The sequence below is a fragment of the Cetorhinus maximus genome, chromosome 4 (assembly GCF_964194155.1).
Source record: "Cetorhinus maximus chromosome 4, sCetMax3.hap1.1, whole genome shotgun sequence".
NCBI classification, from domain to species: Eukaryota; Metazoa; Chordata; class Chondrichthyes; order Lamniformes; family Cetorhinidae; genus Cetorhinus; species Cetorhinus maximus.
The window spans coordinates 64,398,401-64,419,168 of NC_135882.1; the positions used below are offsets into that span (position 1 = coordinate 64,398,401).

At 40.7% G+C, this 20,768-nt stretch overlaps 1 protein-coding gene across 3 annotated transcripts in view; it reads left to right on the plus strand.

Annotated features, from left to right (window-relative positions):
• The window catches only part of pag1 (phosphoprotein membrane anchor with glycosphingolipid microdomains 1), a 213,983-nt gene that overhangs the window by 112,562 nt on the left and 80,653 nt on the right, over positions 1–20,768 (plus strand). The window contains exon 1 of one of the 3 annotated variants that reach the window (XM_078540254.1): positions 11,088–11,122. The exons of the other annotated variants lie outside the window; for them this stretch is intronic. The gene's annotated coding sequence lies outside the window, so the exon portion shown is untranslated. Of the gene's footprint in view, positions 1–11,087; positions 11,123–20,768 lie in introns of those variants that run through there. 3 annotated transcript variants of the gene reach the window in all.

The following is a 20,768-nucleotide window of genomic DNA, read 5'->3' on the forward strand; positions in this document are numbered from 1 at the left end:
AGTTTGCTATTAACCATAAATTAAAAATCAAAGTATTACATAAAATAAGGACACAAGGTTATCACTTTAAAAAGGAGATTGAATTACTTTTAATTTTAAAAGCTTACTATTTAGCCTATACTTTCTTTCCAAAAATGTACTAATTCATATTTCCCTGCATTGAATTTTGTGTACCATCCCTTTGCTCATTTTACTAACATGAGCAAACGCCTGCATTCAGCTTCACATTTTGCCACATCCCTACAGCTTTGCTTTAATTCTTCTTGTATCTATGTCCTGATCATTTCTCTTAAACTTTATAAGCATGAGTCCTTATTCCAAAACTTATATCTAGCCAATCTGATAAACATCCACTTGTCCCCCATGCTTTACTTTCTGTACCCTAGCCATCTCTATATTGAATGTAATGGAAATTGTTGCGTAGATTTGTGTGGATTGATTTTTCCATTCTCCTGGAATTCTGTACAAATTATATCTGCTTCTAATTCAGTTAGATGATGGCTAACCTCAATCTCAATTCCATTTGCTTTTCTTAGGTGTTTCAAGGAATATGGAGCTAAGTAGTAATAATCTATTGATTTCAGTCATGAAACTTTCAATTAACCCTTCATCCACAGTCTTTTCCATTTTTTTTAATAAAACCTATCTACAAAACTCTCAAAGTTCTTCGCAGCCAATTGATTATTGTAGAAGCTTAGTCACTATTTTTAGGGAAAAGTAAGTTTATTGATAGGGAGGAAATCTCAAATAGCTCATAAATAATACTCATTTCCAAAAAGTATGATGAGTTAGGTGACCTGCCTTTGAGCCCAGGGTCTGTTTTTCAATCTAGCCTGGAATGATAGGATAAATTGCCTCTCTTTGAAGGCTGTTTGGGTTCGAACACCATTGTTATGTTACAATTTTGGTGTTACTGTCAAATTAGGACTTTCATTAATCAGGCAGTAAACTAATGTGTTACTGTGGAACATATGAAAAGTCAACAATGAAAAAAGATCATTTGGTCCATCAAAGCTCACTATTTTCAATGCTATGTTGAAAATATTAATGAAAGCAAAACTACCACTTCCTAAGCAGCTACTTTCATATTGAGGTTGATTTGTACCAACTCCGCACATCTTCAGGTTGTACAAAGCCATCTCTCTCTCTTTTTACCTTCAGACTGCTTTGCAACCACACAATATTCTGGTACTTGCAAGAGGTAGCTTGGCTATGTGATAGAATAGAGATTTAAGCATTCATCAACACACACCATTTTTCCCCCAATAGAACATTCAGCAGTATTCAATGCTGGTAATTCTTGCTTTCTGTGTGCAAGGAATGCTGAAAAACTACCCCACACACCACCTCCCCCAATTTCATCATAGCTCTGTGAGTTGGCTCTGTACAACTTTGATTGAGTACCGTACCTAGCAAATGTATTTTAATGACTGCATTTATGAAATTAGTTTAAGCAATTTCAGTGCAGTTTCAAATCATCAAAAGTTTACACTATAAGATTATCTGTGAATGTGTTATTTGAGCAGTCTCCTTTAAAGGGACCCATAATGATGTTAGAAACCGAATGCAATGCTGGTACAAAATAGTTCCTCAGAGGCTGAAATTCTATTTCATTGAATGGGGTGATAGACCTGGAATTGGTCAATAATAGCCTGAAGGGGACTGAAGCGCTGGAATAAAATTCCAATCCCAGCCACTGGTTTTGCCATGCCTACAATATTTTTAAAACCCATTTTTAAAAAATAGACCTGAATCCGAAATGTTACCACAATAAATCTGTACAAGCTCTAGCTGTAAGCTGAGTGGCAACTACAGTGTAACTAACCCTGCTGAGGCATTACCAAATTCATTAGCTTATTAAAATGTTTAAGATTCTCACTTGACAAATTCCTTTCAAGTACTGAGCTGTGAGCTCATTTTGTTTTTTTTATTAGTTATAATTTATTTATTTTTCATTAATTTGTTTTTTAGCGCTACTTCACAATTAAGCCATCTGCTCAGTTTCCACTGCCCCCCCAACACCGATAATTTTTGGCTGTAGTTCCTTATGGAATCCAATAACTCATTTTCAGAGAAAATGTGTTTCAATGTCCTGTGACTTCAGGACATTCTCTCCTCATGGAGCAGTTAGTGCGGATGAGAGTTTATTTTCACTTTGGATTTGGTTGAAGCGTATCCTCAAAGTTGATATTTTTTCTGAAAAGGTGTACCAGTACTTCCACAAACATGCCTATGTCTTCCTTTTCCCTCAGCTGAGGTTTCCCCAGTTGTTGACAGGGATCTTGACTGTCTGTCCCATTTTCTGCACTTATGAGCTCACCCCTTCCCCTCCCTACCGGAACCATGAACCATGTCCTTGCCTTGCAATGCAACAGCTCCCACTTTCAGCAGTCCATCCTACATCCTTCCTGCCACCTCCAGTATGATACCACACTAAATGCATCTTACCGGAACCATGAACCATGTCCTTGCCTTGCAATGCAACAGCTCCCACTTTCAGCAGTCCATCCTACATCCTTCCTGCCACCTCCAGTATGATACCACACTAAATGCATCTTTCCCTGTCCTTTAAGCATTCTGAAGGGACTGTTTACTCCACAACACTCCAGTCCACTTTTCCAACCTCCCCAACACCTGCTCCACCTTCCCATGAAAGTACAGGGATGGCAACAACTATTCCAATGAAACTCAACAGAAGCTCTTTCAATTATATGCTTACAGCCTTCTGGAATCAACATTGAATTTAACAACTTTTTGATTTTGTTCATTGTTGGCATTGCTGACAAGGCCAGCTTTAATTCTCCTTTCCTAACTGCTGCAATCTCCTTCTTGAACCTCCTGTAGTCTGTACAATGTGGGTGGGAGTTCCAGGATTTAGACCCAGTGACAATGCAGGAATAGCGATATATTTCCAAGTCAGGATGGTGTGTGACTTGGCAGGGAGCTTGTGGATGGTGGTGTTCCCTTGTGCCTAATGAACTTGTTCTTCTAAGTGCCATTGAGAGCCTTGGCATGTTATTGCAGTGGATCTTGTAGATGATACACACTGCTGCCACTGTGCACTGGTAATGGAGGGAGTCAATGTTTGTGGAAGGGGTGCCAATCAGCAGGCTGCCTTGCCCTGGCTGGTGCCGAGCTGAAGTGTTGTTGGAGTTGCAATCATCCAGGCAAGCAAAGACTGTTCCATCACACTCCTGACATGTGCCTTGTGGATGATGGAGATGCTTTGGGGAGGCAGGAGGTGAATTACTCACCACAGAATTCCCAGCCACTGACCTGCTCTTGTAGGCATAGCCTGGTGACCTTCAGGACACTGATTCAGGGATTCAGCAATGGGTAATACCACTAAAGGCCAGAGTGAAGTGGTTTAGATTCTCTCTTGTTGGAGATGGTCATTGTCTGGCACTTTGTGGCATGAATGTTGCTTATCTCTTATTAGCCCTAGCCTGAATGTTGCCCAAGTCTTGCTGCATGAGATCATAACCGCTGTTCCCATTTCTTCATATAGTAGGTGGTGATAATGGTTCTTCTATTGCCATTCATACTCGTCTAGTCCTGTCTTTTTTTTATTTCTTCACTCGTTCTACTACTATTGCATTTGCCTTGCAGCATTTTTGTCATTAAATGAATACTATAACAGATTTTTCCTTTTATTCTTTCCTCTCTTTCTTTCCCTAGCTCTGTATTTCCTTTTAAACTGTTATATCTCTAACTTCCATTTCTGATAATGGGCTATCAACCTGAAACATTAATTCTGTTTTTTTTTCCCTATGGTGCCAGATGTCCTAAATATTTCCAGCATTCCCTGTTTATATTTCAGATTTTCAGCATCGACAATATTTTGCTTGCCCCTTACCAAATTATTGGCCCACAGTTCTCAGACTGGGATCTGTGGAGTGTTATCCACATTTGGTTGATACAAATAATGCTTCTAATTGCCAATTGAAGGACCTCTGTGTGTAGTTTGCCAATGCTTTTAGGTATGCACAGAGCTGAGCTCATCGCATGGCTAACATTTATTGTTAAATTGTGGGTAAGAGATTTTGCATTCTCCTAACATAAAAAATATTAAAAAGGTAAGTTTAGGAAGTGGCAAGGGGTCCATTGGGACAGCTGGCACTTTTAAAAGTCAGGAGCGATACAACACCCAGAATGAATTGAAAATGGTTTGAGGCTGCCTCTCAGAAAGGGTCTTGCAGACGTGACAAAAACAGAAACAGAAATACCTGGAAAAACTCAGCAGGTCTGGCAGCATTGGCGGAGAAGAGCACAGTTGACGTTTCGAGTCCTCATGACCCATCAATAGAACTAAGTAAAAATAGGAAAGGAGTGAAATATAAGCTGGTTTAAGGGGGGGGTAGGTGGGGGGTTTGTTGGGACAAGCAGTCAGTGATAGGTGGAGATAACCAAAAGCTGTCACAGACAAAAGAACAAAGAGGTGTTGAAGGTGGTGACATTATCTAAAGGAATGTGCTAATTAAGAGTAGAAGACAGGACAGGTAAGGTACAGATAGCTCTAGTGGGGGTGGGGGAATACTAAAAGGTAGAAATAAACAATGGGTGGAAATACATTTAAAATTAATGGAAATAGGTGGGAAAAGAAAAATCTATATCAATTATTGGAAAAAACAAAAAGGAGGGGGAAGAAACGGGATGGGGGTGAGGATGGAGGAGAGAGTTCAAGATCTAAAATTGTTGAACTCAATATTCAGTCCGGAAGGCTGTAAAGTGCCTAGTCGGAAGATGAGGTGCTGTTCCTCCAGTTTGCATTGAGCTTCACTGGAACAATGCAGCAAGCCAAGGACAGACATGTGGGCCAGAGAGCAGGGTGGAGTGTTGAAATAGCAAGCGACAGGGAGGTCTGGGTTATGCTTGCGGACAGACCAAAGGTGTTCTGCAAAGCGGTCACCCAGTCTGCGTTTGGTCTCTCCAATGGTTTATTTCTACCTTTTTTACCTTTTTCCAGGTATTTGTTTCTGTTTTTGTTTTGGATTTCCAGCATCTGCAGTTTTTTGTTTTTATCTTGCAGACGTGACAATGCTTGAGTCAAATTGAAATCTGGCTCTAAGCCTGTGTTGAACGCTTAAATTGTTATTTTGTCAATATTAAGTAGCAGCGTAACTACATCCAGATCATTGGACTGTAAAAGCCAGTCGATCCCTGAAGAGTAACATGTTTTGAAACATAGTGTGTCATTAAACTTGATTGTGGGTTTTTTGTTTGTGGTTCTTGGGTTTTTTTTGTTTATGGATGACCTTGACTTATTAGATCAGCCCTACTTGTGGAATATCTCATGCATCTGAAGGCTGGAAAGTGGGGATCTTTTAAATGAATGAAGCAACTCAGCAAACTAAGCCCCCCTCATGCACTTGAGTATGTATTATGTTAATCAGAGATGTTTAAAAGTTTTAGGAAGAAAATTGCTTTCGGAAGGGGTGCTGCGTAAACCTTGAGCCAGTTCTCAAGGGCCAGCAACATTGCAAGCCACTGGCGTTCTTCATTGATATCTTGAGCAAATTTCTCCCATGTGTATATTGAATGCATGTCCTCATGAGGGGATGAGAGAGAATTGGCTGTTTCAGGTTGTAGTAAACAGCTTATTTGTATTGGAGAATGGTACAGAAAAACTCTTTGTGGATGACTGTAACCAAAATGCACTGGGTAAAATGGAAGATGAAAACCACATTTTCAAGTAATGTTGCATCCTAATAATGCAAAAGTAATCTGGGTGGAATTGGGTTTTAAGACCAATATCATGAGTTGTATATCTTCTCTACTAACAACTCATCACATGTTGTTTACAGTTGATTATGACTTAATCGGAATTGGTTCCTGGTTTTGCATGAATCAGCTAAAATGTAATTAATCAATTTAGACCATATTTTATGTGAATGGACCTGGTTTCTTGATACAGAAAGAAAGAAGTTATCTGTATATATGATACCTGTACGATAGCTTGAAATGGAGCTTTGATATTTCACTCCAGGTCAAGAGACTAGTTGACATTGGGTTTTCATTTCAAGAGTTTGGCTGCCAGCAAATTTTCAAGAATACCCTGTTAATCTTATCTGCACATTATCTAACCAAGTTCCCAAATTTAAATAGACCAAATAGAAACAAAAACCTCAAAGTTAAACAGAACCCTCAGTTATAAAAACAAAAAGCTAAAAGCTACTGCGGATGCTGGAAATCCAAAACAAAAACAGAATTACCTGGAAAAAACTCAGCAGGTCTGGCAGCATCGGTGGAGAAGAAATCAGTTAATGTTTCGAGTCTTCATGACCCTTCGGCAGAACCTGTTCTGCCGAAGGGTCATGAAGACTCGAAACGTTAACTGATTTCTTCTCCACCGATGCTGCCAGACCTGCTGAGTTTTTTTCAGGTAATTCTGTTTTTGTACCCTCAGTTATATACCAATTTCCATTGTCATGGAGAATGAGGGAGACCATTCATTGCGTTAGATAATAGACATTCCACTATTCACAACCAGATTTCTTTTTTTAACATTTCAATTTTACAGAGAAACTGGATATCATTACCCAGATATTCAACAGTTGCAAAGAAACCTAATAAGCAGACCCATATTGGGCCCATCAATAGAGAGTGCAGAACACCTGCGGTCTGTCCGCCATTTTAACACTCCACCCTGCTCTCTTGCCCACATGTCTGTCCTTGGCTTGCTGCATTGTTCCAGTGAAGCCCAACGCAAACTGGAGGAACAGCACCTCATCTTCCGACTAGGCACTTTACAGCCTTCCGGGCTGAATATTGAATTCAACAACTTTAGATCTTAAACTCCCTCCCCCATCCCCACCCCTTTTCTTCCCCCTCCCTTTTGTTTTTTTCAATAATTTATATAGATTTTTCTTTTCCTACCTATTTCCATTATTTTTAAATCTACAACTGTAATACCTTGTCAGCCTTTCCACCCCACCCCCACTAGAGCTGTACCTTGAGTGTCCTGCCATCCATTCTTAATTAGCGCATTTTCTTAGATAATATCACCACCTTCAACACCTCTTTGTTCCTTTTGTCTGTGACATCTTTTGATTATCTGCTCCTATCACTGCTTGCTTGTCCCTACCACCACACCCACCCCCAACCTCTCTCTCTCTCTCTCTCTCTCCTCCTCTCTCCCCTCCCCCCCCCCCCCCCCCCCCAACCTTAAACCAGCTTATATTTCACCCCTCTCCTAACTATACTCAGTTCTGCTGAAGGGTCATGAGGACTCAAAACGTCAACTCTTTTCTTCTCCGCCGATGCTGCCAGACCTGCTGAGTTTTTCCAGGTAATTCTGTTTTTGTTTTGGATTTCCAGCATCCGCAGTAGTTTTTTGTTTTTAATAGAGAGTCCATGTTTGTTTTGAATACAAATATACTCGAAGCTATAGCCAAGTTTTATACTTTAGGCGTGATGTTGGTAGCATAATGAGGGTCCATCAGTAGCCACATGTTTAGAGGAACAATTTTTTCCTCATTGGTGGGATGTTACGTGAGGTAGAAGAAAGCTCCCAAGAAACTGGAAATTGAAAGGCAGCTGGTTGGTAGAATAGGTAGCAGTGTTGTTAAGACATGCATGATCTACAGGGTGAATAATGTTCATTTGAGAAGTCAGATGGTGAAGCACTGAATCACTGGGATTGAACTACTGGAACTGTCCCCTGATTTATCCTTCCAATTTTCATTGGAAGGGATCAAGAGAAGATAGATCAAGGCCAAGCATTTGTTTCTAATTGGCAGGTTCTCTTAGGGTTTGTACTAGCCAGTTTTCTCACATACCTAAAAGTTTTACTCCAGTAATAAAGTCTGAATATAGAAGTTTGTCCTGAATTGGAGGGGGCACATTATCAACCCTTTAACTGTGCGATTCTTTTTCAGCCTTTTGGACAATGATGCCAATGTTATTTTTATTCTTTCAAGGGATGTGGGCATCACTGCCTAAGCCAACATTTATTGCCCATGCCTAATTGCCCATGAGAAGGTGGTGGTGAGCTGCTGCCTAGAACTGTGCCGTCCATCTGGTATAGGTACACCCACAAGCTGTTTGGGAGGGAGTTCCAGGATTTTCACCCAGCGACAGTGAAGGAACGGCAATATACCTCCAAGTCAGGATGATATGTGGATTGGAGGGGATCTTGCAGGTGGTGTTGTTCCCATGCATCTGCTCCCCTTGTCCTTCTAGGTGGTAGAGGTCACAGGTTTGAAAGGTGTTGTTGAAGGTACCTATAAGAATGTTGCTTAGTGTCTTATAATATTGAACAATGTGTAACTCTCAGAAGGTCAGCCACAGCTCAAAAGGTTTCACTGGGTATCCCATATGAAGTACAATTAAAACTTTTAAATTAAAATATTAAAATTTGTGTTTTTTTTTTAAAAACATTGGCTCCATCCAGTGACAATAATATGGAACGTTATTTAATTTTCTTACGTATCTAAGATGAAAAGAATGATACAGATGACTGTGGCCATGCATTTATCTTCACCCAGTATAAATAAAACTGCATTTTCCCTTTCACATCATCTAATTGACTCTCAGTCACCTCCCTTTGAAGCTAAAGAGCTCTAAACTCAATCCATTAATATCTGGGTCACTATCCATATTTGAATGTATCCCTTGCATCTTAATCACTTCTGAACACCAAATTGAAGATACATTCTAGGTGCTAAACAGTTTTAGCATGACATTTTCTGAATTATACTCAATTGAGCTAACAATATAATAATTTTTGCTTCACAGTGACTTGACGTGCTAAATGCTGAGTCTACAATCAATCACAATCCCTTCTTTACTTTTAGCAATTTCTATGCCATCCATAGTATACTTGTGAGGTCCTTGGGACTAGAAACAACCAGAATTAAAAGTGCATGAGCGATTTGGCTTCTTTATTAAAACGGTTTCTTCATACTTCATTTCTGCTTGCAGACTCCCTCTGCTGGTACAATTCTGTATGGTAACATCAAATGAACAAAATGTACACATTGCAATTTCAGAACACTAATACGTCCCTCCCCTTCTTAGTAAATGAGAGACATTGTATGTTTCAATTATTTGTCTCCAAAGTATAAACAATAACTTAACTTGAACATTCAGCTTATTACACGTTCTAACTTTGTATTAATTTAACAATGTGCTTCGTCATATACAATGAAGTGAAATATTTGTTCAACTGAAAACAGTTCACTTCATCACATAGCCACTTAAGTATGGTGGACGTTTTTCTCTTGCAAATAGGATGTGGTCTAACGTCAGGTGTGGTCTCATTTAAGTCATGTTCTCCATCATCAATGTTTACGATTGGTGTTTTTGGTGCTTTGAAGAATGACGAGTTTCATGTGATGATTAGCAGTGATTGCTGATCCTTTTGTGTCGGCCACAACAAATGGTTTAAATGCGACACTTTAAATGCAACACTAAAGCCAGGAGATAATGTTTCGCTCTGCATTTACTCTCATTCATTCGATCTGTTCTTGGCATACATGTTGATCATTAGCTCTACGGGGTAGCTCAGGAAGACGTGTGTGCATAAGATGTACAAAGATGAGTTTAGCTGAAGGCTTTCCAGTAGTTGAGTGCAGATCAACTCTACAATTGCCATTATAATTGTCTGTATTTGTCTTGCTTCCTTAACTCGCTCTCAGCCATCAGTATGTATCAGTTTTTTTCAAGGTACACATGAATCTCTCGACTTCTCCAATAGCTCTTGGCCAACGGGCTGTGATTTTTCGATGAAGGAAACCTAGATAGTTTGCAAATTTACTGAACTCTCTGCTGTTGAATGGGGGTCCATTGACACTATTCACTGTTTGAAGGATTCCAAACAAGGCAAAAATTTGCTCAAGCTTTTGGGTGACAGCTTTCGTTGAAGTAGACGTATCTATTTCCATGACTGAGAATCTGCTGAAGTCATCAGTGACACCAGTGTTCACCAGTGTGCAAGTCCGCAAAATCAACATTAACCTCAATCTATGACCCTGGAGGTAGTTCAGACGTCTTGAGAGGATCACAAAGATTTTACATTGCGGTTACTTGACATGGCATGCACTGGTTTTGTGCTCATGCGTTCACTTCCTGGGAACCATACCTTATCCCTAAGGAGTTGCTTGGTTTTGACAAATCCCTGGTGACCTTCATGTGCCATATCAACAACACATTCCCTCAATAATTGTGGAATGATGGACAGTTGTTGTGTAACACAGGATCAGTTGTGGTTGTAACAGTGAGCTCACTTCAAACCTTGTGAAGACCTTGTGTTTGAGCGATTTTGTTTGCAGATGCTCTTTAGATCACGCCTTTCCAGTTTTGTGATTCCATAGCCGTCGTACATAGTTGTTGCACCTCATTTTGTTTTGTTGCTGCTTTGATATCAGCTAATTTTAGTGACTTTGGCACTGCATTTAGACTTGCATAGTTAAGATGTTGTTCAGCAACCTTTTCCTCTTGGCTAGAAGGACTGACTGGTGGCAAGGATGTCACGAAAGATAGTCTGTTGGGTTGAGCTTGCCTGAATGATACTCAACATGGAACTCATACCCTTATAGCTTGAGTATCCAATGCTCTCCTCGATGAGGTGATTTGCTATGTGGATTGCTGAACAAGCTTACTAGTCGATTATATGTATGGAAACGAGTTTGAGGCCATAGAGATGAAAATGTAAGATACCCCATGTGACTGAGAGAACATCTCTGTTTGTGAATAACGTTGCCATACTAGTATTAGCGATCTGCTTGCCATCACAACAGTTGGTGGGTCTCTGCCTTGTTGCCTTGCATGAGAATTGTACGTAAGCCAACCAGGCTTGCATCCACGACTAACTGGGTAGTTTTTATGGGGTTGACTTACTGACAACCACTGTTTGATCTGCTATGTGTAATGTAGTCCACTTCCACTTGTTGGTCTCTTTTGTCAGATTGCATACTGGGGGCAGGAAGCTTGGCGATATCATGAATGAAGCGACTACAGTACGCGATGAGTCCTAGCAGACTCTGGACTTGCACGCCTGTGGGATCTACAGCATTTACAATGGCTTAAATTTTCATGGATCAGGTGATATGCCTTCACTGCTGATCACATGACAGAAGAATTTGTTTCTGCTTTAATTAACAAGCAATTGTCTTTGTTCAAGGTGAGGTTACATTCGCTAAGACATTGCAGGTATCCATAACATGCATGCATATCTCAAGTTCAATTTCAGTGCAAGGGTAGATGAGAATGTCATCACTGATATTCAGCATGCCTTCAAGTTCTTGAAGTGCAGACTGAGTCATGTGCTGAAATACCTCAGTTGCTGAATGGACTCCAAAGTTAAGCCTCTTGTATTGAAAAAGTCTGATGTGAGTGCAGAATACTGTAACTTACCTTGATTCTTCAAGCATGGATTTGATGTTTTCCTGCATTGAGGTCAAGTTTACCAGTAGCACCATGCATTTTCTCTATGATGTTAATGTCAACTGTCGACTTTCTCGTTGTATGGCTCGGCTTGGTAACTGCATATCAATACAGATTCTAATCCGGTTCTCACTCCTTGGGCATGTTGACGACTTATGAGTGAGGCCCAAGGGGTAGGCTGATCCTCAACTTTTTCAGCTATGCCATGTCAAGTAGACATTGAAATTCCTTCTCAGTCTGCTTCCTGAGATGACATGGTATTTGTTACTGTGGATGTGCAACTGGGGGCACATTGGAGTCTACATGGAGCTTGCATTTAACACCTTTCAGTTTGGTGATGCCAGTGAAGCAGTCAGCATACACTTTGAGAATGTTGTTGTTTTGTGTAGGGGTGGTGTAACTGACATCAATCATGTGCAGATCTGTTGCAGTGTGGAAACTGATAAGGGGGTCACATTCTCCAGACATGACACAAAATACAACCTTCATTCTGGTGTCTTTGAATAAGATTGGCATTTCAAATGTCCTGAGAATTTTCTGTGGCTTGTCACTTGGTGTAAGGGAAAATTTTTGGATTCACTGGTTTGCAAAGAATGAGACAATCCTGAAGTTTGTTGTACATTTTGTCTCCCATGACAGAATGACAGATGCTCCTGTAGTTACAAGGGCATCTACATCCGAGCAGCCAATGGTCACTGTCAACCGTGGCTGGTTGCTGTATCTGAAAGAGAGCACAAAAGTTCAGTTCAGGGTCATCTGCCTCTATTCTGGCTACATTCTCTCACTGTGATTCACATATGTGACGCCCTTAAGTAGTTGATTTTGCTGGTGAGTGACAAACACGAGCAAAGTGGCTATTTTTTCCACAAGTTTTGCACTGTTTACCAGTAGTAGGACGCTGTCTGGTGTGGGTTTTTTTTAATTCATTCATGAGATGTGGGCGTCGCTGGCCAGGCCAGCATTTATTACCCATCCCTAGTTGCCCCCCTAGTTCAGGCCAGATCAGGTAAGGACAGCAGATTTCCTTCCCTAAAGAGCATTAGTAAACGAGATGGGTTTTTACAACAATCAACAATGGTTTCATGGTCATCATTAGACTTTTAATTCCAGATCATTTTATTGAATTCAAATTCCACCATCTACCGTGGCGGGATTCAAACCCAGGTCCCCAGAGCATTACCCTGGGTCTCTGGATTACTAGTCCAGTGACAATACTACTACGCCATCGCCTCCCCCCCAATCACCGCCACAGTGGAAACATTGTTTAGACAGGTTGCAATTCTGTTTATGAGACTGCTATTGTTGCTTTTCAGATGATTTTCTGGCATGTGAGTGATGAGCAGTGTTTACAAAAGTTGAAATTGGACTGTGGTAATCGGCAACCTCAAATTCAGTAGCCCTGGATCCAAAGCGATAGTGATCTTGCTACCACCTACAGTTCCGTTTTGTTGTCTGGAGAGGCAACCTTTTATTATTTGAGTTTTGATTTCCCTCAAGGTGTTCATCACAAAAGTCATTTTAAAAAATTCTTTCACGGGATGTGGGCATCGCTGGCTGGGCCAGTATTTATTGCCCAACCCTAATTGCCCTTGAGAAGATGATGGTGAACTGCCTTCTTGAACCGCTGCAGTCCATGTGGTGCCGTTAGGAAGTGACAGTGAAAGAACAGTGATATAGTTCCAAATTAGGATACTGTGTGGCTTGGAGGGGAGCTTGCAGGTGGTGGTGTTCCCATCTACCTGCTGCCCTTGTCCTTTTTGGTGGTTGAGGATATGAGTTTGGAAGGTGCTGTCAAAAGAGCCTTGGTGAGTTGCTGCAATGCATCTTGTAGATGGTAGTTGCCTCAAGTGTATGCAATACTGGTACGTTGTCTGATTTGCCTCTTGCATATGAAGATGATTATTTCATATACTGTGGTTTTTCTTGGGCATGAAATAGGACGTTAGTGCCATTGTAGCTGAGTCATAGGGAAAAGTGTTTCAAAATACCTTCCAATTGCTGTTTGGTAGCACTGAGCTTGAGTATTGCTGAAAAAAGATTTTTTTTTTGGTCAAAGCTTTTTGTCTTGTACTCATCAGGACAATTCACAAGAAAATACCAATTTCAGGGGAAACAACATATTTATACTGTATGAGGAGAGAGTGCTGATTGGTTGGCAAGTGGACTCTGGTAGAGGTGTTGCCATGGTGAATGTACCAGTTGATGGTGACTGGCAGTTAACTACCAAGCATTGTTTGAAATTTAAACCTGGCAGCTTGACTCTAGTCAATGCATTGCCCTGGGGAATGAATCAGCGAATGGATGTCTTTTATTTTGTTTAGCTGAAACAGGTGCAATGTATACATGTTCATTCTGTCTGCAAAGAACAGGGCCCTGTATATTAATATATGTAGCTTCCAGTACACACATACGCCACACTGCGAGCCCGACTGACAATCTTAAATTGGTGTCAGCATAATTCACAGCACAGTGAGGGTTATTTAGCAAATGTTGTCCAATTGCGGAATCACATCTCATGTTGGCCACTGTTTTGAGTTTTACAAGCACGGCTTGGTTGGGTACGGTCTGTAACTTGCCTGTTGTGGACAACGGAAGGGACATGCTGTTTGATTCATTGGTGTTTTCTTACAAATTGTCCTGATGAGTGCAAGACGAAAAGCTTCGACAAAAAATGTCTTTTTTTTTCAGCAATACCTTCTAATTCTTCAACACCATTAGTGGAGAAGTAAGGCCTCTTTCCTTTTATTCTCTGTGATGGCAAACCCTCCTATTGCCCCTTTGAAACATCACAGCCAATTTTGCCAACGTTGGAGTACGTGGCTCCAGATGTACTTCAAAAAGTGGTATATTAGGCATAGACAATGCCATTTTAATCAGCAGCAATGATAAAACTTCTCTGTAAAGCTTTCCTGCTTGTTAAGACTAGATCTTGTGTGCCTTTGAGACAACCTGAATGTTTCTCTAAGGCTGCAACTTGAAAATGCTGCCTGCAATTTAAAATGCTGTTTTTTGTGCAAAGAGTAGGCAAAACCTTCCACAAAGATTCATACCATCTTATTTTGCATCATCCTCTTCGACAGTGTGAGGTTCTTGGAACTAGAAGCAACTAGAGACAGCTAGAATTAAAGGTCCACGAGCAACATGGCTTTTTTATTAAAACGGCTTCTTCATACTTCACTTCTGCTTGCAGACTCCCTGTGCTGATACAATTTTGTATGGTAACTTCAAATTAACAATATGTTCATATTACAATTTCAAAACTCTAACATACTACACTGGTGACATCTATTTTTCCTGCCATTGTGCCGATTTAATTTGTAGACATTGCAACAATGGTTCTGTTCAAGTTACGCACTATTCATATACACATCTCAATAGTAATTATTGACCTGATTATAACAGCAAATTGTTTATCTTTTTTATAGCAGGCAAAGTTAAAGTGAATCCTAAAACATTTTGTAAACCTGTAAAATGTAAGCGGCTGTCAAGGGAAAAGGTTGTGCTTACTGAGGACCTAAAAGGAAATCTTAGGATAGAGACCAAGGGCATGTGTAGAGCAATAAATGAGTTTTTTTTGCATCTGTCTTCATAGAAGAAGCAGGTGATGTGAAGTTCACACTAAGAGAAAAAGGAAGTTATGGATAATATAGTAATAGCGAAATTGCACTACAAGGGTTAGTATTACTGAAAGTTGCAAGACACCTGGCCCAGATGGAATGCTTCCTGGGCTCCTGATGGAAATAAAGGCAAATATAGCAGAGGCATTAGTCACCATGGCATTAGGCGTGTGGTAGCATTATGGTCATGTTACTGGACAAGTAATCCAGGGTCCTTGCTTAATGATCCTGAAACATGAGTTCAAATCCCACTGCAGCAGTTAGGGTATTTAAATTCAGTTAATTCATTAAATAAATCTGAAATAAATTAGTATAAGCAATGGTGACCATGAAACTGCCAGATTGTCATTAAATCTGTCTGGTTCACTCATGTCCTTGGGGAAGGGCATCTGCCATCCTCCTTGGTCTGACTTATATGTGACCCCAGACCCACAGCAATATGGTTGACTTTTAACTGGACTCTGAAATGGCCTAGCAAGTCACCCCATCATAGGGATGGGGAATAAATGCTGGCCTTGAGTGATACCCACATCCCTTCAATGATTGTTTAAAACAAGCTTTCAATTCCCATTAGGTACAGAAGGAGTGATGGAGCACTGGAGGTTGCTAATGTCATATCACTATTCAAGTGTGGAAAGAGGGATAAACCAATAAGTTATAGGCAGTTGGAAACCATAATCAAGGACAAAATAACCTTTTATTTGGAAAAGCAAAGACAACCAGCATGGATTTATTAAAGACAAATCATGCCTGATTTGATTTGGTTTTTTTGAGGAGGGGAAACCTGTGGAAGTAAAGAGAAAATGGCAACATTGATACAATGTTAGGTCAGTGACAGGATGCAAAAGGCAGTGGTTGTGGTAGGGGTTGGACGTTTTTCAGGCTGAGAGAATGTAATAGTGTTCGCAATGGGCATTTTGGCTCCAATATGTTTTTTTCAACTTTTACAAAGAAACTAGACTCAGATGTAGGGAGTAGCATTACCAAGATTGCAGATGATATGAAACTTGGCAATTTAGTAGGTAGTGATGAGGATCATTATTTTCAAGATGACTTGGCAGACTCATGAAGTGGGCAGAAGCATGGCAGATGGCGTTCAATGCAGAGAAGTGTGAAGTGATGCACTTTGGTACGACTGATACGCAAAGACAATTTACTAATATACCATTTGAAAGATGTAAGTGAACAGAGAGAACCTGGCGTCCCTATGCACACAAATTTTTAAAGATGGCATGACAAATTGATAGATGATTAAAAAAAGCATATAGGTTACTTGCATTTATAAATGGAGGGATAGAACATGAAAGCAAAGAGATCATGTTGTAACAAGTATTATGGATAATTCTGGGAACCATACTTCAGGAAAGCTGTAAAGACCTTAGAAAGGGTATAGGAGAGGTTTACCAGGATGTTGACAGTGATGAGGGGTTTCAGGTATGAGGAGAGGTTGGAAACATTAGGACTGTTCTCCTTGGAACTGACAAGGTTAAGAAATGACCTGATAGGGGTTAGCAAGGCAATGAGGGGTTTTAATAGTATAAATAGAAAATCATTGTCCTCTGATGATTGGATCAATAACTCAAGGTCACAGATTCAAAATCATTGATTAAAGATCTAGAGGGGAGATGAGGATAATTTTTTTTCACTGAGTTGTCTGGATCTGGAATGCACTTCTTGAAGAGATGTTGAAACCTGCTTCCATAACTTTAAAAGGGATTTGGACAGATACTTGAGGTTGAGGAACATACAAGGTCACAGACAAAAAGCAGTAATGTGGAATTAAGCACGACAGCTCTTTCAAAGAGCCAACACAGGCATGGTGGACTGAATAGCTTCTTCCTGCACTGTAAGTTTCTATGATGTGTTCAAGTCAGGATAGAGTGAGACTTGAAAGAGAATTTTTTGGGTGATGGTCTTCCAATGACTAGTCAGTTGTTGACCACACATCCTCAGAACCAATGGTTAATGACACTGAGGAAACCTGCAAAGTATACCCACATGCTTATGGTTCCATTTCTCATTTTATTAATTGACAAAGATTATGCATAGATTCCAATCAGTCCAGTGTAATCAGGCAATGTTATTGATTTATTTCCAAAATGACAGGTACAATTTGAGCCATATAAATGCTGCATGTTGACCAACTTGAACAAGGTAACACACAGCCTGGTTTTCAATGGCACTGCCATCAACAAGTCCCACAGTGTTAACATCTTGGGAATCCGCATTCTCCAGAAGCTTAATTCAACCAACTATATCAACACTGATTACAAAAGCAGGGGCAGTGGCCATAATATTTCAGTCTTCCCTAGACTCAGGGGAGGTGTCAGAGGACTGGAGAATTGCCAACATTATGTCCTTGTTCAAAAAGGTTGTAAGGATAAGCCTATTAATTACAGGCCAGTCGGTTTAACTTTGGTGGGGAAGCTTCTGGAAACAATTATTTGGAATAGAATTAATTGTCACATGGAAAAATGTGGATTGATTAGAAAGAGCCAGCATGGATTTCTTAAGGGGAAATTGTGTTTAACTTGCTGAAGTTTTTGAAGAGGTGACAGAGGGTTGATGAGGGTAATGCTGTTAATGTGTACGTAGACTTCCGAAAGACCTTCGATACAGTGCCACACAAAGACTTTGAGAAAAGTTATAGCTCATGGAATAAAGGGACAGTAGCAACGTGGATACAAAATTGGATGAGTAATTGGAAACAGCGAGTAATGGGCTGGAGAAAAGCTTGTAGTGGAGTTCCCCAAGGGTTGGTATTGGGACTCTTGCTTTTCTTGATATATATTAATGATCTAGATCTTGGTGTGCAGGGGATCATTTCAAAGTTTGTGGATGATACAAAACTTGGAAGCATTGTAAACTGTGAGGAGGACAATGTGGAACTTCAAAAGGACGTAGACTAGTTGGTGGAATGGGCGGACAAGTGGCAGGGGGAATGGGCGGACAGGTAGCAGGTGAAGTTCAATGCAGAGAAGTGTGAGGTGATTCATTTTGGTAGGAAGAGCATGGAGACTCAATATAAAATAAGGGGTGCAACTCTTAAGGATGTGCAGGAGCAGAGGAACCTGAGGGTGTATATGTGCATGAGTCATTAAAGGTGGCAGGGCAAGTAGAGAGAGCAGTTAATAAAATATACAGTATCCTAAGCTTTATGAATAGGGGCGTAGAGTCCTAGAGCAAGGAGGTTATGCTGAACCTGTATAGGACACTAGTTAGACCTCAGCTGGAGTATTGTGTACAGTTCTGGGTGCCACACTTTAGGCAGAGTGTGAACGTATTGGAGGGAGTGCAGAAGAGGTTTACAAAAATAGTTCTAGGGATGAGAAACTTGTGTTATGAAGCTAGATTGGAGAAGTTGGGACTGTTCTCCTTGGAGAGGAGAAGGCTAAGAAGAGATTTGATAGAGGTGTTCAAAATCATGAGGGGGCTGGACAGAGTAGGTAGGGAGAAACTGTTCACACTCGTAAAAGGATTGAGGATGAGAGGGCACAGATTTGGTATTTTGCAAAAGAAGCAAGCAAATGCAATGTGAGAATAAATTTTATCACACAGCAAGTGATTCGGGTCTGGAATGCACTGCCTGGAAGAGTGGCAGAGGCAGTTTCAATCGAGGCGTTCAAGAGGACATTAGATGATTATTTAAATAGAAGCAATGTGCAGGGTTACAGGGAAAAGGCAGGAGAATGGCACTGAGTCATAATTCTCATTCGGAACACCATAACAATTCTGTGATTCTGAGGATAGAATAACCTGCGCAATAACACCTCTCTGGGCCCCTCAAATCCTCTCCTCCATTTATAAACTAAAGACCCGTGTGTGGAATACCTATTATTCGCTCAGATGGGAGCACCCACAACAGCACTTAATAAACTTTGCACAATCCAAGGCAGGGCGGTATTCTCAATTAGTGCTCTGTCACCAGGCCTAATATCCATGCACCCATCATTGGCATAGTGTGGCTGTAGTACATGCAAACTGAGGATACATTCAGCAACTCACCAAAGCCACTTCAACAGCACTTCCCTTCCTTGTGACCTCTGCCGTGGCAAATGACAAGTGCAACTGTGCCATGGGAATACCATCACCCCAAGCACTTATCCCCTCTGTTTTGGATCTATGTCACTATTACTTCAACATTGATAGATCAGTATCCCAGAATTTCCTACCTAACACCAGCATGGAAGTGCAAGCCCCACAGCGATTCAAGGAGATGGCCTTCTACCATCTTTTCAGGGCAACTGGGGATGAGCAATAAATGCAACCCTGCCAGCATCAGCCTGAGAACAACATTTTTTAAAATTCCCAAACTATTCTAACCACAGATTCTGCAGAGTGGCGGAGGCAGTTTCAATCAAGGCACTCGAGACACAATATCTGTGCTTCATTGCTGCACTAAATTTTTTAAAAAAGCTCAAATTGAAAATAAAGTATCAGCAATAACCTGTAGGGTTAGAAATGAAATGAGGATCAAGTCATGGTCAGCCTCCATTTGACAAAACAAGTGGAGTGATTCCATGTACAAACAGTGGGGGGCAGTAACACCTCAGTATACAGGGCATACAATAGTTATGCAGTACATGTATAAGCAATTTATTTTTAAGACTGTTAAAAGCTGTTGTTTTTCACTAATTTGAAACACACCTGTAGTAGATAATTTAAAGCTAAATTGCCTCCAAAATTTGCTTATAGTTTTAAAGGTTCATGGGTGAGGGTCCAATCTCTTATTTTTCTTGTAAAATATGATAAGGTTCACGAATAAATACTGTGGCTACAAGAGCAGGTCAGAGGCTAGGAATCCTGCGGTGAGTAACTCACCACCTGACTCCCCAAAGCCTGTCCACAATCTAGAAGGCACAAGTCAGGATTGTGATAGAATACTAAGATAAAAGCATAAAACTGCGGATGCTGGAAATCTAAAACAATAAATAAAAATACCTGGAAAAACTCAGCAGGTCTGGCAGCATCTGCGGAGAGCAATACAGTTAACGTTTCGAGTCTGTATGACCCTTCAACAGAACTAAGTAAAAATAGAAAAGAGGTGAAATATAAGCTGGTTTAAGGGGCGGGGGAGGTAGAGCTGGATAGAGGGCCAGTGATAGGTGGAGATAACCAAAAGATGTCATAGACAAAAGGACAAAGAGGTGTTGAAGGTGGTGATATTATCTAAGGAATGTGCTAATTAAGGGTAGAAGGCAGGACAAGCAAGGTACAGATAGCCCTAGTGGGGGTGGGGTGGGGTGAAGGAATCGAAATAGGCTAAAAGGTAAAGATAAAACAATGGATGGAAATACATTTAAAAATAATGGAAATAGGTGGGAAAAGAAAAGCCTATTTCGATTCCTTCACCCCACCCCACCCCCACTAGGGCTATCTGTACCTTGCTTGTCCTGCCTTCTACCCTTAATTAGCACATTCCTTAGATAATATCACCACCTTCAACACCTCTTTGTCCTTTTGTCTATGACATCTTTTGGTTATCTCCACCTATCACTGGCCCTCTATCCAGCTCTACCTCCGCCCCCCCACCCCCCCCAAACCAGCTTATATTTCACCTCTTTTCTATTTTTACTTAGTTCTGTTGAAGAGTCATACGGACTTGAAATGTTAACTGTGTTCCTCTCCGCAGATGCTGCCAGACCTGCTGAGTTTTTCCAGGTATTCTTATTTTTGTGATGGAATACTCTCCACTTGCCAGGATGAGTGCAGCTCCAACAACACTCAAGAATGTTGACACCATCCAGGACAAAGCAGCCCGCTTGA